Source organism: Poecilia formosa, unplaced genomic scaffold, assembly GCF_000485575.1.
Source record: "Poecilia formosa unplaced genomic scaffold, Poecilia_formosa-5.1.2 Scaffold40, whole genome shotgun sequence".
Lineage (NCBI taxonomy): Eukaryota > Metazoa > Chordata > Actinopteri > Cyprinodontiformes > Poeciliidae > Poecilia > Poecilia formosa.
In genome coordinates, this window is record NW_006799979.1 from 1,455,224 (window position 1) to 1,473,779 (window position 18,556).

At 38.2% G+C, this 18,556-nt stretch overlaps 1 long non-coding RNA gene across 7 annotated transcripts in view; it reads right to left on the reverse strand.

The window, feature by feature from the left end:
* LOC103137405 (uncharacterized) overlaps window positions 1-18,556 on the reverse strand; it is a 106,922-nt gene that overhangs the window by 2,670 nt on the left and 85,696 nt on the right. For 6 of the 7 annotated variants that reach the window (XR_476133.2, XR_476136.2, XR_001661976.1 and 3 more), the window contains 2 exons: window positions 16,619-16,729; window positions 3,296-4,082 (listed from right to left, as the gene is read on the reverse strand). This is a non-coding gene — a long non-coding RNA (uncharacterized LOC103137405). Of the gene's footprint in view, window positions 1-3,295; window positions 4,083-16,618; window positions 16,730-18,556 lie in introns of those variants that run through there. The other variant, XR_001661975.1, reaches the window with a different exon arrangement.

Consider the following 18,556-nt stretch of genomic DNA (forward strand, 5'->3'; position numbering starts at 1 on the left):
TCAATCATTTTGTAAAAATGATTTCTCAATCATTTTGTAAAAATGATTTCTCAATCATTTTGTAAAAATGATTTCTCAATCATTTGTAAAAATGATTTCTCAATCATTTTGTAAAAATGATTTCTCAATCATTTTCTGGATTGCGAAAGCGTTCAAACTTGAAAGAAAATGTTAGAAAGAAATAGGAAATAAATCACATTCTTTTACATGTTGACAGGATGTTGGTGTAGGACGTATTCATCACACACTAACCCGACATGGGCACCAAACTGATACTTAAGAAAACCCGCGGTCTCCTCTGGTCTAACAAGCGTTTGTCAGGGTAAGCAGAACACTTTGGATCATTTTTCTGTGCAAATTTAGGAATTTCTAGAAATGGGGCCATGTTAATAATAAGTAAGATTTAAGAATGTACAAATGCAAACATCGCTTTGGGAAATATTTTTCAAGCGGGTTCGAAGACCTCGAAGCTGATCTGTGACTGAATGTCTGACATGATTAAGTGTCGACTATTAAACGGCATCCATAGTTAGTCTGATCCGTAAAATAAACATTACTCATCTAAAAGGGGTTCATGACGATTAGGGACTTTTGTAACAGACGGTATGTAAAAAACAAAAATAGATATACTGTATACTTTACTCAGACTTGTAATTTCTCCTTGAAAAATGAGAAGTACAATGTGCGTGTTCTTCACGTTGCGTTCATTTACAAAAGGTGCTAAACAGAGTTGTTGGCACAGTGTAGTCAACATGGCATTTCCACTCATTATCACTTCAACTGATAATTCTCAGCATCTGTGGACACAAACAGAGCAGAAGCAAGAGGAAGCAGCACACTTGCAATAGAAGAGCCGATGTTTCCCACCTATATTTTTGAAGCTTTGTCAGCATAGCTAGGTAACTATTTCAACACAAACACAGTCACTTCTGAGTCACCTCTCTGACTGGATGATTCTCAGTTTATTTAAAGCGCAGCGTTCACTGAACTGAACCAATACATGAAGTAAAAAAAAAAAGTTGGAGATTCTTTGAGGAAAAAGTGAACTGCGGTCCATTCAGGGACACGAACACAACATGGCGGAGTTCTGAACTTCCTCAGTTTGAGATGGTTTCTCACTGTCAGGGTTAACTTTTGCCGGAGATCAAAACAAGAGGAGCACATCGCACTTTATAGGGACCAAAATACCGCTCCGTTGCTCACACCCTGACTCACTGCAGATTCTTTCACACACCCTCCTTCCTGTTCAGTTTCTTCCCTCTCTTTCAGGCTCCCATGCTCTGCTGTAACAGACGCGCTGGCAGGCTGCGTGCCTCCTTCGCTTTGTGTTAACTGCACCAACAAAGAGCTGAGCTGCTCGTGTTTTTCCCGTCCTCCTGCACTGCGCTGCTCAGGCTGATTGCCATCTTGCATGAGAAATGATTCCTTCTAGAGAAAAGCAGATTGCAACAACAGCAATGAGTTTTCTCTCTTTTCTGTCTTTTTTTTTTTTTTTTACATCTGGTAAAAGTAGTCGGCCCGCACTGAATGGTAATAACACACATGAAGCTTATAAGTTAAAGGAAACCATTTATTTCATTTTGATTAAATATTGGTGGAAAATGATTGCAAAAGGCATTAAATACAAAAATAAAGCGCAAAGTCTGAAATGAACATACAGACGGACTGACAGAACACTTACATGTTGGGTCGTGTAAACACTGAACTGCACAGGTCCTCTTATTGGGTCTCTGAGTTGTGCAGCTTTACATTCAAACGTCAGGACATAAATAAGCTAGTTTTCAATAGAGTTACTAGAAAAGCTGGTCTAAAAGGACCAAACACATGTTATGATTTGAGTGATATGAAGTTCAAGATCTGTCCATTTGTGAAAGAGGGAAGTCATCTGATGGCCACAAGAGATATTTACATTTCCTAGCTTGTTAGCTAAAAGCTAACAAGCTAACAAGACAGATTTGTGTCCTAAAACAAAGAAAGCTACTTTTATCTGATGTCGAGGTCATTTATTTTAAAAGTACAGTCAGATTTAGTCACCTGTCTACAAACTATTTGCTTTTGTTCAAAAACTATTGAACAATTGGTCAAAACTTAGCAGATCAGACCTGTTTTTATTGCTATCTGGTCGAAAATGAAGCATCTGCCGTCCTCTTTATCAAGTTTTTACAGTGTCTGTCACCTCTGGTGAAAATAAATGAAAGCCTATAAAAAATAAACTCTGCTTTTGAAGCAAAATTACACTGAGAAAATCAGAAAAATGTAACTTTTATTTTGATTACATAGGCAAAATCCCCCGACATAGAAAATTGTCTAATTGTTTTTAGTACTTTCAACAATCCCCAATAAATGCATGTCACTGAAGCTTTCCTTTTTTAAATTGTACTTTTAACTTTTGATCAGAATTTCAATGAGCTTTTAATTAGGGACCCAGGACAGCCTGTTTGTTTGGGTTATAAATGTCTCATTGTCACTTTATTTGATCCCATGTACAATAGAAGGCAAACTCTACATCAGACGGTTTTGATCTGCAGCCAGGAGTAACTTATTAGGTTCACCAAGGTGCTCACATGCCAGCTGGTTGCTTTGGATCCATGCCAGAAAAGAAAAGCCTTTTTATATCCTACCGTCACAAAGGTAAACATGCAGAGTTTGTGAAACTTTAGAAAGACTCACTGCAATTATGTGTTCAGGTGAGACAAAGACAGACATTTTGGCCACCAACAGGTCAGTCTGGTGTCAAACAAGGGATGAACATGTAAAAAAAAAAAGAAAAGGATATAGATGGTGTGAAGCTGTTTCTCAGCAAAAGGGCCAGGAATACAGGAATATTTGTTGTAGTATATATTGCAAAAACACAAAATCTTACCAAGTAGATTTTCCTAGTGCAAATATCACAGTAAATAAGAAAAAACTAACAAGTAATTTTTCAGCAATAAATTTGAGCTTGTTAAATAAATAAATAAATAATAAGTAAATAATTCCTTAATATTGATGAAACTACTATTTCCATTGGCAAATTATTTCACTTGTAACATGGATCTCGTAATGGTTTTTTTTTAAATCAATAAATCATTTACTTAAAGCAAGCTAGTACATCATGCTGAAAAGTTACTGTATGTCAGTTTTGTATTATTTCTACTGTACTAAGTTGTTTGTACTAGAAGCTAGACCAAAATTACTAGGCAAGATTTTGTGTTTTTGCAGTGCACGGCGTCTCTGAAATACCAGATTTGAAATAAAAATCGGTTGGAAACCTGAAACTGATTAGCGTCATTATTTTTTTTTAGTAAAACAATAAAAATTGCCTACAAAACACAGAAAAAAAAAACAAAAATCAACTTTCCCAAAACTCACACTTATACAAAATGTGTCAGTGGCTTTAAAAGAAGAGAGCCAAGCAGAGAACAGCACACTGAACAATCTAGAGAGGTAGAACAGAGTCAAAAATCTATTATTTTTTAAATCCTGCAACGTTGTGAAGTAGTACAGGATGTCTTTTAACAGCAGAGGTGTCAATAAATGTGTCAAAACAATTATTTTGTATTGCCAAATCCACACTGTCGCTCTTGCTACAGTGAAAGGTATGTAAGTAACAGAAATGGGTGGTAGATGTTTGTTTTGTCTTTGTCGGTGACGGACCGAGTTCAATGAGTGGACAACCTCCAGGATGCGTTTTGCTAGTCGTGTTTCTAAACCAGATGGGACTTTAACAGAGTCAGCATGACTTGGTGTGAAGATTGTTGTAAAGGACAAAAAAAGCAACAAAAAAAAAACAGCCACAGAGCTCAAAAACCCGTTAACAAGCCAAACAAACTCAGGCTCCGGGGGGAGTTAACAGCATTAATCTCCAGCTGGTGTTTTTATGGTCATCTGATGCAATGCATCGATTAAAGTCTTGCCTACTGCCGCTCAAACCTCTCCGCTTTGTTCTTCCTTTGAACGCTTCATCCGATTATTCCCAGAGGCAATTCCGCAGCACAGTTTAGGTCACAGAGGACCGGCAGCTGCTAACCACGACACCCAGCGCCACAGCCTGCGGTCGCCAGCCTCCTCATCTTATGACCATGTTCTCACCGACTCAGCAGCTGGAAGACAACCAGATAAAACACTGTTAGTGAGGGGGGAGAAAAAAAAAGGGTACAAAGAGACTCTAAACTGAACAAAGGATTAAAAACTGCAAAAAAAAAAAAAATGTATAAAAATACCACACTTTGGCTCTGCTTACATTTCTTGCCAACATGTGCCCTGGGTAATTGGTTCAGCTGATAGTGCCGAGTATGAGTGTTAACATCTGCTGTTACATGTTTCCAAAAGCGACCATAAAATGAAAGTGCTGCGATGTCGCAGAGGTTAACGTCTGTACACTTCTGCAGATTAAAGTTAAAAACTGAAGACTTTCAATCCTCGCAGTTGTCTTTACGGCCCAGCCGTCGGGCCAAAGCCTCAAAAATCTGTGCGGCTCAAACGCCGACATTAACACCAGCAAAACACCCGTGGGTTGTGTGCGCCGCCACATAATAACGGCAACATACGACCTGCTCGCTCAGACACCGTTTAGTGCTGATTTGCTACATTAAAGCCAGTCAAAAAAGATCCTGTTTTTAGTCTTTGCAGAAGGAAAATTCACTTGTCACAGTGGGGTGGTGCACTAAGTACACAAAATAAGAAAATGCACCTGGTGTGTAATTAAGTGAGCATTTAAATGCCAGAAGGAAATCTGCCCAGCAAGTTAAAGCATGAGTTACTGCCCACAGATAATTATATAAAGCACAGCATATGTGCACCTGGCAAAAAAGAGAGAGAGAAAGAAAAAACTATACAGTAATTGGACAGTAATTGCATGTGGTGATTACACAGAAAATTGGATTTATATGACATATTAAAAGCTAAAATAGAGGGTTATTGGATAATAAACAGTAGCTGCAGAAAAAATGGGCAAGAAAAACACGGTATGTTTACATCAGTGTGTGTTAAAAAAAATCTAAGATAGGGGGTTATGCAGATCGAAAGACTGAAAACCATTTGAGTTTTAGGCAGAGACATTAATAAGCAAAATTCCCCCCCATTCAAAATCAAGTCTCAGGTTTTTGAAGCTCAAGTCACGTTACTTCCCATCCACTCATCCAACTTAAGCTTCATTTCAAAAGTCATTGACTAGAAAATCTGAAGTCTTTGATGGGGGAAATCTCAGTAAAGTCTAACTTTTTTTTCCCCCCCAAATCCAAGTGAAATTTTAAGTTATTTGCCATAAGACCTGACAGAGTCTCAAGTCTTTGAAGGGAAAGTTCAAGTCAGTTCAAAGCAAGTCTCAAATTATTCGCGTCAAATCCAAGTCTATAAACAAAGGTTTATTTTAATCTCATGTCATTGAAAAATTAGTCAAATAAACATCACGCCTTTCAGTCAGCCAATAGCGCTGCAGTGCTTTAGGTTATTGTTTTTCAAATTCTATATTTGCCTCATTAGAAACAGGAGTTTGCTGCTGTTACAGAGTCTAAGTCAGTCATTGTTTGTGTGACTGAAGTGTGGCTTGAGGCTAAATCTGATAAAAACTCCTGTCCCATATTTGGTCTCAGGACATGCTGGTCTTAAAACATCAGAAAGCAGACGCAGCGGTTTTCCTGTAGATGGGTCACTGTACCTTAGCTACTGCTAAAAGAGCATTGAGCTCCCTTCAATGGGGTCACGCAGAGTTCGGTTACATTCCCAATTTATCGCACCTGCTCCGAGAAAACTAGCGAGTGTGAACTCGCTAAACTGACCGTCACCCTCAGACTTTCTACTTCCCCTACGCAGAACCCAACATGAATCAACACTGTGTCGTAAAGGGCCTATAAAATCGTTCTCTGTGGATAGATGGGACTTTCACCCTTCTTAGTGCATCACATCTGTTGTGACTGATGAAAGCAACTATGTGTGTAAACACAACACTGCGTGTCCATTTGTGTATGAATTGTAATTTGAATTAGGGATGAAACAGTTAAAGGTGTTAAAATGTCTTGCAGTTAGTGTTGCTGTTATAAAGTGAAACTATAATTAAAGCTGAACTCGAATGAAAAGATGAAAGCGGAGACGTTGCAGCCACCAAGAACAGAAACTGAACTGATACATCATGAGATGCGACTTCTTCTAAACCTTCACAATAAGAGCGTTAAGCACAAAGACTCTTATTAAACGGTTTGTAAATAAGATGCCCGACAGTGTTTTTATACTTATACAGTAGATATTAGACTTTCAACAATAAAAACTCCTGCTTAGTTAAGACTGCTGCTGCAAAAAAAATAGCTTTTGCTATACAGAGCTGTGACAAATTAACTTGAGAGTGTCTTAAAGTAATCTAATCTAAGTCCATCATGAGTTGCACTTGAAGCTTACTCTTAAATAAATGTGGTTTCAAATAAAAGATTCCTTTTAAAAATAAACAACAATTAGGGTCACTTTGTTTTGAACAAGCCCTTCTTAGTCATGATGGGTCCCATCTGTCCAGAGAAAACAGATCAGGCATCGAATAACTTTTAAGACTTTGCCTCGCCACTAGAAGAGAAGAACTGCCTTAAAGTTTTGGCAACACAACAGACAATAAGACCTCCTCCCTGAAGGAGAGCTTTGTGCATCTGTGGAAAAAAAAAAAAAAGGCAGACATTTACAGTTAAAGCTTATACCAGGCGATGTTTTGGAAATGTTATGATCCAGCGTGGAGTCAACAAGGGTGAGACATTTGGGCTATAAATAGAAATTGGTTCTGTTTGCGCTTGTTTTGCGATAAATCTTGACGGATCTTATAAATAGTTAACATTTAGGATTATTTGACCAATTATTAACAATCTTAAAATAGATAAGATTTTAGCAATGCAACCTGGGAATGTTCTAGCCCCGGCAATGACTGTCAATAACGTCCCTGGATGTTTTCCGTAAGAAGAGGAGGAAGGGTGTTACATGAGGATACAAATTCACATATTTTGGGCACTAAAGAGTCCCTGTACAAAGATGCTGATTGGCTCTCTAGCTGCCATTTCAGACTGAAATGAAAGCCTTTGCATTATACCATGTGCTGCCTTCATTATCAAGACAAAGGCCTCTGCTTGTGGAATAACTGATAGGCTTTCCTGCAGAGGATAAATGTGTTTAGTCGTTTTACGAGCACTGCCGGCAGACGCTTTGCCTGAAAAGCTAGAAACAAGTGCAGAAAGATAAATTGCAGTCTTCAATTATTAACCCTGCCTTGCACCTTTCTGTATCCTCTGCGCTGATCGTGGGACAGGCAGAATGATATTCCTGGGCTCAGACATGGTGTTAATCATCCAGCTGAGAGCTGGGGAGATGAATTAGCTTGTTACCCTTTTGGTAAGAAGCGTTTCACAGTGTTTCACTCTTACTTGATCTCGATGTGTAAAATTTTTTTTTTTAATTTTTTTATTTTATTCTACTCCCAGCTTTTGCGTTAACATCAAAGAACAGCAGCTCACTTTTACATTCGGCCGTTCGTGACATAAATCATCGGCAGATATTGCTGAAAAGGCCCCGAAGTGCAAAATGTTCCAGCTCGCGGCAACAAAAGCGCAATCATTTTCTCCTCAAGAGTAAACAGCGATATGAAGAAAGGAGAAAAAACAGGGACGTCAATTCAATCCACTGACTTTTTTTTTTTTTTTTCCCCTCAGGACAAGTAGGTGTAACAATGATTATTCTACTGAGCAGACAGGACCAGATTAACCAGTCTGACAGATGACTCGGTGCTCTGTCATCCCGGTTTGATGAAGTGGATCTGCATTTAGCCCCCTGACAGCTGCTTTAAACACTCCACAGTTCATTTATTAGAAAGGAAGCCAACAAGATGCCTTAAAAGCTTGTGACTGATTAAATGTAGCACCCAACAGAGACAGTGATCCACATTTGTTTTGCTTTACTTCATTTATTTTTTTTCCATGCATTTCCTTCCGTGTTGGAGTATTTATTTATTTATTATTATTATTATTATGAAAAGAGAAACGTTTAAAAGCCTTCACCTTTTCACTTCACACTTCATAAAAACATCGTTGCCAACACATTTAACCTAAAGGCCTTCTTGGCTAAGAGTTTTAATAGTTTAGCAGTGAGTGGACAGGGAGAGCACGGCTGTTCTCAGCTTAAACTCTGGTTGAGTCATTAAATATGTTTTTTTTTCTTTTTTTTTTTTTTTTCTTCCCCACATGTGTTTCCTTAAGGTTGGGTTAGAAAACATTTAGAAAAGAAAGCATTCGCAACTGTCTGAATCCCTGGACACGATTCAAAAGTGTTTCATTCAGGAGTACTCAAGTTTTGTTATGTGCAAAATATTCCATATTATGAGTGATTTTACCTGCACAAAAACTATTATGTTGGGACTATGTTCCCGTCAAAGCTACTAGATGCTAGCCTATGCTGTCTGAAAGTCTAGTTGGAAAGTTTTTCTTTCGTGGTCACTGGTCAGGAAATCCAGCTGAGTAATTATCTGGTTAGAGGGAACTGGCTTTCGTTGGGCCCCAGAAAGGCTGAAATGGACTCTCACTTCATAGGCGGGGTTGAACCCAAACACTTGATGCAGCGACATACTGCAGCAACTAGTTTCTGCTTTTACAAGAGAAACAGACAAAATAGCGTACCGAAATATAACCCACGCCGTACCGCTCAGTTGAATCGAGGCATTATAGCGCCATCATGCTATTTTTTAAATATCCTTGTAAATGTCCTTGTACTTCAGCTGAACATATAAGATACTGTGCTTCAATCAAATAATGCTCCAAAATTAGCTTTCAACGCACAATTTGTTCCAACCAAGTTCCCACAAATCACTTGGAGATGTGAAAATCAATTCTGTTGTAACTTAAAGATATAGAGTATACTCCACATACACACCAATGTTACAGAAAATACGCAAGCATTAATTAGATTTAACTAAAATGGTGTGAAAATAACATTAAATAATCTCATTTTGTGCTATGGAGACACTCTGTCTACGCCGATGAAGATTCACCCACAGCAAATAGCTGCAGTGTCGATACGGAGAGGGATTTCTAGTTTTCCCATCTGAACATGGTTTCTTCCAAAATCAGATAAGCAGAAGACTATTTACTTCTGCTTATCTGAAGCACATAATCTTCAGATAGAAAACTATCTGAAGATTATCTGAAGACTAAAGTCTTGTTTTTTGTTTCTTTTTTTGAAAGAAACAAAAAACAGGACAAAGGTCTTGCTTTACAACTAAACTTCCCCAAAAACAACAAACTTAATTTTAAGAAGTCAATCAGGCTCGAAAAAGCAAAACTCTTACGTATACCGTATAGAAACACATGCCAAAAGAGAAATGCTGGTTGGAGTGATTTCAGTTGGTGGTGGAAATGAGATAATGAGATAAATTTTGATAGCCACTGCAGACTAGCATAAAGCAATGTATGATGCCCTGATATTGAGAGCTTTAATTCAAATAATAAGACAGACAAAACACTTCATATCTCTTGGAACATAAAAGTATTTTTCAAAATGGACGACCACAGCCCTAAAACAAAATTAGACAGAAGCTCTCCAATTATCTGCACCATGTGTATAAGAACTTCATGCATTTGTGTGAAACAGCCTTCATGATGAACCTTTACAGGCTTTGCTACTTTAACAATTGACAAAAGTCGAGTGTGTGCATACAGATTACATGCTGGTCAAAGATCAGAGGCTGTGCGACTAATTCGGTCTGGCCATTATTAGTGAAGTGAATGAAATCTGATTGATGGATAAGTAGATACTTCATCTTGTTGTCACTTTGGATAAGGCAAAAAACAAAACCTTCATCAGCATTAAGTAGGTTTTGGTGTACTTAGCACAACTTGTATAAATTGAGTGAGGATCAAAGGTGATGATAAAGAAAAAGTGCAGCAGATAAATCACCATCCCGACAAGCCATTTTCCACACTACGACATTTTTCCACGCATGTTTTCAAAAGTCTTACTTGTGTTTTGAAGCTTTGAGTTATTTGGCCAAATATGTAAACGAGTGCTTTCATCAATCATTTTAATCAACGCTTTATTAACAGGATGTAAAGTTATGCTGGATTAGAAACTAGTATGATTTGAATTTGTTTCAAAAGGCAGCTTGCAAAAGTGTGCTATTAGGCTACTTGAGATTTGTATTAAAGCGCAGATGTTCTCTGGAAGGGAGCAGAAATCACAAATCACTTCAAACCGACTTACTGATCTTCTGCGATCAAATAAAGAAAAATAATCAATACCAGCCATCCCTCATGTTTTATATTTCGCTTGATAGGAACCAGATTGTCAGAGCTTTTATTTTTATTTTCTTACAATTCTACTGAAAAGCTGTGAAAATGTTACATAGACCTATTTTACATGTAGGTTTTTAGCTCGGCCCAGTTGTTGCCGCTTCAAGAGACGCGAGAGGATTTAAAGGGATGGATATGTTCATTAGTGTTACACTGATGAACTGTGCTTCAAAGATACAGAGTTTTCAAATATACGCACGGCATTGACTTTTATTAAACTGGCTGGAATATGAGATTATTACTCTGCATCAGCAAGTTTAAATGACCCAAACCAGTTGAATCATTATTAGCGCCAAAAAAAAAAAGAAAAAAAAATCACGGCTGATACGTTCGAACCACACTTCCAATGTAGGAAATCCTTGTTTCAAGATATAAGTCGTCTCTGCATCTGGCAAGTATGAGGCAGTTTCTTAAATTTACCTTAAAAGCATCAGAGCCATACTTTTTTTTAATCATTTATGTAGAACCAAGCAATGGTGCCAGGTAATTTCTCTCTGCCTGGTTGACCGCTGATGACCATTTGTCAGATTGAGATGATTTATTTTCCACTTGATGGAAACATTTGATCAGATCTATCTTATTTGACAAAGAAAGAAATAGAGGTGGAGATAGCATCGCAGAGCCAAGGACCCGAGCCAGGGAGCTGGGACATTTAACACTAATTGGGATCTTTTCCTGCAAATATATACACACACGCGCACACACACACACACAGCTGTCAAAACAAGGGAAAGAACAGAGGTACTCCTGCACACAACATTTTAGAGGGGAAAATTAACATCTGTGGCCTTTGTGCCTGGTTTGTGTGTAACTTTTTATTGCTCATCTTGTGGGGATATGAGTATGTTTACAAAGTTAAATTGTCAGGAAACCAGCCTCCTTTGGGGACAAACTGCAAGAACCAAAAACCCCGAGTCATTTAAATTTGAGGGTTAAAAGTTGACGTGGAGAAAGTGTTCGGTTATGCTTCCAAACGTCTTCTGAGGAGCAAATGTGAATTATTTTTAAAGTTTTCGGGGAGGACGGAAACTAACGCGTGCGTTCGTATAAGGTTACCCAGAGCCGTCGAGCTACACATCCTCTCACGCACAGACGCCGAAGGGAACATAATTAAGTTGCATCCTGCGGGTCTGCGTTTAATTTCGTCTAAAATACTTTGGTCTGAAATGGCAGGCCGAGCCACCGGGACTCATGTCTGCAGTCTGTATTATTTTGGTGAAAAGGACCATCTTGAATATTCCTCCCAGGCCAGAACAGACACGTGTCTCAACAGCTGCCTCTACTTTCTGTAATAACCCAGCAGTCCAACAGCAGTAACAGCTGGACACAGATTGACACTATGCAGTGCAAAGCCCAGCAATCCCCATTTTTAGAAAAAAAAAAAAAAAAAACGTTCCATTTGACTCCTGCTTTAAAATCGAAGTTCCTTTAACAACTTTCCCTCTAATTTGTTTTCAGCATTTCCCTTCCTTTGACCTATTTTGCAGCTCTGTTTTGAATTGAAGGGCTTTTAAAACGGGAGGGGAGAGAGTAACAGCTGAAGCCCAGAGCTAAAAGTCAAGGAAGATGCTGCCTAAAGATGTAATCCTGAGGATTTTGGTAGCTCAGATGAAAACATGGTGCTTTACTAGTGGCATGTAGTCTACAAACAAATACTTTATGAAATACGTCTAGCTTAGTGAGATTGGGAGTGCCTGTGGTCACCAACTTTCAGGTCTTGCAACAGACTGGATTAAAGCCTGGATTAATCACTGGATTAAAGCCTGGACTTTGACTGGGACACATGAATCTTTGATATGAACCACTATGCCGCCGCCACGTTTCACTCCGGGGATTTTCTCCTCAGGGTTAGGTGTCACGTTATGCCTTTGTTCTCTCCGAGTAAAATTCGAAATTAGTTTAATTTTGGTTTCATCTGACCAGAGCACCAAACACGGCGAAGCAGCATTCGCCTTCTACGAACCACAAATCTGGAACAAAACTTCCGGAAAATTGTAAAAACAGCCGAAACACTGACTTCCTTTGAATCTAGACTACAACCACACCTGGTTAGAGTTGCTTTAGAAACATCATAAATAAAAGCTGACCAACATTTTGATGTGAAATGTCGACACTTTGCAAAATGCCCTGCTTCAGTTGTTGACTGTGTATTCTACGATTTTATATTTTTGTGTTTTGAACTGCCTCGCTGCTTTTTGCACAGATTGATTGATTCCATTCAGGGCGACAGGTTTACATGCACACTGACTGACGAAGGGGCAGAGCTCCAAACACTTTTATCAGAGATGAAAGCTGAAATGTCACGCTGGGAATTAATTTGTTGGTTTCTGTGCAGGCCATATTTGTAAAGTGCATGACCGATAGTTGTGTAGTCAGCAGATTCTCCGGAGTTACCACGGGCCTCTCGGCTGCCTCTCTGACTAATCCTCCCCTCATATGGCCTGCTTAGGTGACTTTGTCCTGCTTCATCTTGCAGTTGTGCCCTTTTCCTCTTACAGACGACGGATTTAACAAAGTTGTGCGAGACGTTCAGAGCTTGAGATGCATTTTGCAACCTGAATGGTTTTTATTTATCCACAACTTTCTCCCCAACCTGTCTGCCGTGCTCACTTATCGCCGTTTGTTCACCAATGTTGCATTCCTCTGGATTTAAACTGCATAAATTACTTAAGCAAATGTCACAAAGCTGATTTAAATATAAATTTTTACTAAAGCTTAGCAGATATTAGTATCTGTGTGGTCAGGCGTGATGCTGCTGAATGCTCCAAATCAAATATTTACCTTGCTCATAAAACATTCTGAACTACTTGTTCCGTTTTTTTTTTTTTCTCGCTGTAATGAGTTTACATTTGACCTTAGGCCCACACACTTCTTAACTTACCAGCTTATATAGGTTAGAGGATAAAATGCGCCATATTTTAAATCCTGTCTGACATTCCTTGAAGCATTAGGAAAAAAACAAGTTGCTCTTATCACAAGTTATCAACTACATAATTGCGGTGAATTGATGTTAATTAAGCCATAAGCCGGTTGTAACTTCTGGGTTGGCTTGCGCAGGTCCAGACAGGTTTATGAGGGTCATGTGAGCTGTAACTCGGACCTTTGCTCCTCTGCGAGAGCGGACTGTACATCTTGTTTTATTAGCAGCCTGTCACTGGGTTTCTTGGTTTTGACTCTGTCGCCACTGTGTGAGGACTTCCTTAAACACCAACACCGAGGCAGTAAAGTAAAAGCTCCAGTGGCAACGCAAGCTGTTTTATTTTCTCTGACGCAATGACATATATTGACATTTTCGACTTTGATGTATGGATGAACTCCACTTCAGCTGATTACTCTCGGTTGCTACGGCACCCATCGCTGCCCGTCAAGGAAACCAGCTGACGTAAACAACAACTACCAGAGGAGAGTGATGGAAGTTTAAAGGTCTGAACGGCTGGAGTTATGGCTTCTTCTAAAGTTTTCAAGGGATTTCGACTTTTAATTAGCTTGATGGCTAAATCAGAAATTGATAATGTGTGATCAATGTGACAGAATAATAACTGGATAGTACTATAAAATTAAGAATAAATTCAATCATATGAATTAAATGTGTTGGAGCAGGGACATATAAACAAGCAGGACATCAGTCTCGGGGAATTGGAGTACGACACAACTGGGATTAAATATCATCAGATCTTTCAAACCAAGATGTTTTACAATTTCTAACGAAATAAGACAAATGTATAACATTTAAAATGTGTTTTTGACTCTAAAAGAGCTTTTAGAGTCAATGTCTAAAACAGAAATGCAGGATCATATATGGATCATGATGTGTTGCCTAAGACTGTCCGATGGCGTAAAAAGAGAAAAAAGTGGATTTTCTGTACAAAAATCCCCCTTCTAATTGTAAAATATTGAATATATGTGTGGCTATTTGTTGGAAACTCAGAAAAAAGGGTGGAGTGTGAACTCTCCTTTCTCAAAGATCTGTCCATGCAGCTGTTTGAGAGGAAAGATTTTTTTGAAACAACAAAAACAGATCTGTGGGAAATTATTACAATTTCGGCATGAGGGCACAAAAACAACTCATGCTCTAGCTATAATAAATATTTTCAACACCCAGACCATTGATGAGACTATTATTATTATTATTATTTTATTGAGCAAAACACTTCTCAGGTTCTAATGGGGATGTAAATCTTTCTCATAATCATTTCGCCCTGGTTCTGGACACTTTTCTACAACAACTTTATTGGTGGCCACTGTGTTATGCACCGCTGGCCAAGTTTAGCATGTTACATGTAAAGCAAACCGTCTCCTGTAACTTTCTAAAGTTTTCTCAGCTGCTGTGGGTTCAGATTTTTCCTCAGCCTTTTACAGAATCAGAAAACTTAATTTATTCCTGGAGGCACCATCGTGTTTACCGATCCAGACATGAAATAAATCCCAATGGCTCAGGAGAGAAATATACAGAATCCCCCACCATCACATACACAGTCTTATCATCAGCAAGATTTGTTGACCCTTAGTGTAAAGGGTCAACAAAGATCATGAGCTATCCTGATGACTGAAGGGATAAAAGTGTTGAAAACTAATTAGTTTGACGTTAGAAGGCATACAGAGAAATTGCTCCTCCACGTCATGTTTCCATCTACTGGTGACGCCTTTAGCTCTTTGGACTGCATGTCCCTTCCAGAGAAAGGCCAGATCATTCAAATGGACATCTATGATCTTTGAGCAGAATTTTTACAATCCATGAGAAGACAGTTTTCATCTTTAATTGACAGTGAAACTAAAAAAATAAAAGGTAAGACACTCTCAATAAAGGAAAGATTTTAAAAAAATACATGAAATATTTATTTTTTAAAAACCTAAAAGGGTTTAGTCTTGACAGCAGGTAGATTATTTTTGTCCACAGAATTACACGGACGTTCAGCGGACAGTAACCAAAGACCGTGTGACCTCTTGACTGAATCATGGTGGGCCACAGCGGCCCACCATGATTATTTACATACAATACACAAAGGCACACGGAATACCCCAGGATATATGCGCATGTGTTGCGTTTCAAAAGTTAAAATAAATTGAAGCACAACAGCAAAGAAGAGAGTAGATACATATTAAAAAGAAAATCTGATGCACTCTTTCACTACTCAGATATTTTCATCTGGTCCCAGACGATAATTATCATCATGAAGTAAAAGTGGATGTCAAAGAAACTCTGCTGCAGATTTCTTTCCGGCGTCTGATGAAATATATTGCACACACAAATAAACAGTGACACCCATAATAAAACCACATAGAATAAGACCATGCAAAATAAACAAAGAGCTCCTGATCAAAGTGGCTCCTAAAAACATAAAAAAACGGACAGAATTTCACTTGTGTTTTTTTTTTTATCTAGTTATCTACTAACGACAAATCATCCATTTCAGCAAAGCAGTGATTCTCTAGTATTACATGACAACTGTAAGTGCCGACATCTGCAAACTGGAACTTTGTGGCAAGCTAAAATAACACGACGTTAGGCACCAACCCACTCAGAGCACTATTTGAAAACAAATAATGCCCTCTCACACACACCGACACACAGCTTGTGCACAAAACTACAGATTAATGCACAGCTTTGTGCACTAAACAGCTCTGGAGACTAATATTATTATGCATGTTTTAAGTGTCTCTATAAACTTTTTATCGCTTTTAAGTTGTATTAATGCTAACTGTTTACAACAACAGATTTTTTTCATGGCCATGAAATATGTAATGACCCAGCTGAAATGTGAAGGAAGCTACACTATAAAGCGTACTGGAAACTGAGTGAGCTGCATGTGGAGAGTAAGGCTCCGTCATTTTTCATATTCGTCTTGCTCCAACTTTTAATTGCACATTATTTGGAAACGTGGCCAACATGAACTGAAGGGATTTGTTCACTTTCCTCCGCCACTAAACTACAACCATGGCAGTCTACAATACTGAAACAGTGCAAAATAAACAACAACAAAAAAACAGCATCATCCTTCACAACTGCTGTTTCTGTTGGGCCTGGATGAAATGCATCCTGGGAAACTGAGCTGAAGGGAGACGAGAATCCAGCAGAAACGCACAGGAAGGCAACCACCAGTCTAGTACGACGTATTACTGTCTAAAAAGTGAACCAGAATGAAATAGCAGCAAGAGCATCATGTCATGAAATTTGTTTGAAAAAAAAAAAAAATGAAAAAAAGCACACAGGTCAACAAACTCAAAAACAATTTGTTTTGGAAATATGCCAAGCTTATCACCAAACAAACCCGTCTGGTATCAAGACACTGACCGGTCTGGTAGTACAGTAATTCAGAGATATAAACTCCTACCAGATAAGTTCAGACGAGGTGGTTTCCCCGGCGCTCGTCATGATGGGCGAAGGCAGTGGAAACATGCCTTTAAGAGCTGCGGTGAAACTGCCTCCTCATCGTGTCTCTGCCCTGCAAAAGAGATGACAAAAGAAAAAATAAAAATCCCCCATTAGACAATAATCTGAACAAAAACGGGAAACCTGGAAACATCCATTGTTCAAACGAACTTTCTGCTGTAATCTGGAGGCAAATTGATTTTAGAAATAGTAAAAACTACTCTCAGATGAGTGAAATAGTCTGGTTTTAGTTTTGTTAATTGAATCAAAAGCACTTATAAGCAGTGTCATAACATTTATAGTCAGGTGTTCATTTTAGACTTTTATGAATTAGATGTGCTGTGTTTAACTTTGCTCTGTTTTTGTTTTTCCCCTTTTATAAATACAGTCTAAATATGATTGTTGAAATTGAAAATTTGAGAAATCTCAAGATATTTTTCCATCAAAGCATTTCTAAAAAAAAAGAAAAAAAGAAAAAAAGATTAAATCTCAGCCAAAACGTTTGTAATCGTTCTGCCATTGATATCACACTCCTTTCAGCTGACTCACGAAAGTATTAATAGTGCAAAGCGTCTGATGAAGAATGCACACACAGCGGCTCTTTTGAGAAATCCCCATTTCTATTCAGAATGAACGAGGCTCCTCTCCTTACAATATCGAAGGAATGCCTGAGAACGTTGCTCAGGAGTCGCTCGTTAGCGTAAATAATGTAGCATTGGTGCCTCTTTCTTTTTTTTTTTTTCTCAACAAATACCAACATGCCCTCATCTCAGGGATCTAACATGTCTCACATGTTAACCACCGAAAGACTCTGGATGACTACACTGTGTTTCATAATGCTTGAAAAGTGATTATTCTAAAGGAACAATAACTTATGCAGTATGTGTCGTGTTTGGACGAAAAAGAAAAAAAAAATAGTTTTTTCTGCTCTTCAATAAAAGAGCAGAAAAGAAGACAAGCCTGAAGGTCTGAAGCAAAAAAAAAAAAAAAAAAAACACATTTAGGATTTACATATCAAATTAATATGAAAATTAGGTTGGAGAAGACACATTAGCAAAAAAGTGAAAGTTTTTTATTAACGATACAACAGAACTTTCACTCACCATTTAGAAAAGCAACCACACACACACACACACACACACACACACACACACACACACACACACACACACGCACTTGTTTTTTTATCTTTACCTAACATTTTCAGGTTCTTTTTTCTATTGTTGTTTGTTTGTTTTCAGGTCTCAGATTATCACTCATAATTTACACGTATCTGAGTTTTGTTTAACAGATAAGTCAGCGCCTGAAAAGTCGACCCACGCACTTAACGGACGGATGCCTTATTTTGTGGGCTGAGCTCTGACTAGAAACGAAGCCCGTTTCTGTGTGACAAAAAAAAAAGAAAAAAGATAGAGGGAAAAAAAAGGCTTGCACTGGGTGTTCAACCTGACTTCAATTCACACATTTTAATCATCACATCCCAGGCTACTTTTAGAGTGGATTTTAAGCCAAGTTGATTTGTCCACCTTTATTTTTTAATCAACATTAATAAGATGATAAATAGATACATAACGTAACATTCTTGTAGATTTCTAAATACTGAAAAATCACAATGAAGTTTATCTGTTGAAGATATCTCTTTTTTTTTCAAAATTAATAACCACGACTCTGTGCATGTTTCTTTTCCCCAAAACAGTTCTCAAAAATATGCAATTGCTCAAAAATATAATTTCTACAACTCTCTTCTGGTTTGTACTTCCTCTCCTCATCTCACATTGACTTGAAAGTCGTCACACATTAGCTTTGTCTTGAGATTTTTACACATCTAAAGGAGCATCTCGCACCTTAACAATCTAGACCATAACAGTACAAAACCCAAAGTGCTTGTACTGTATCTGCA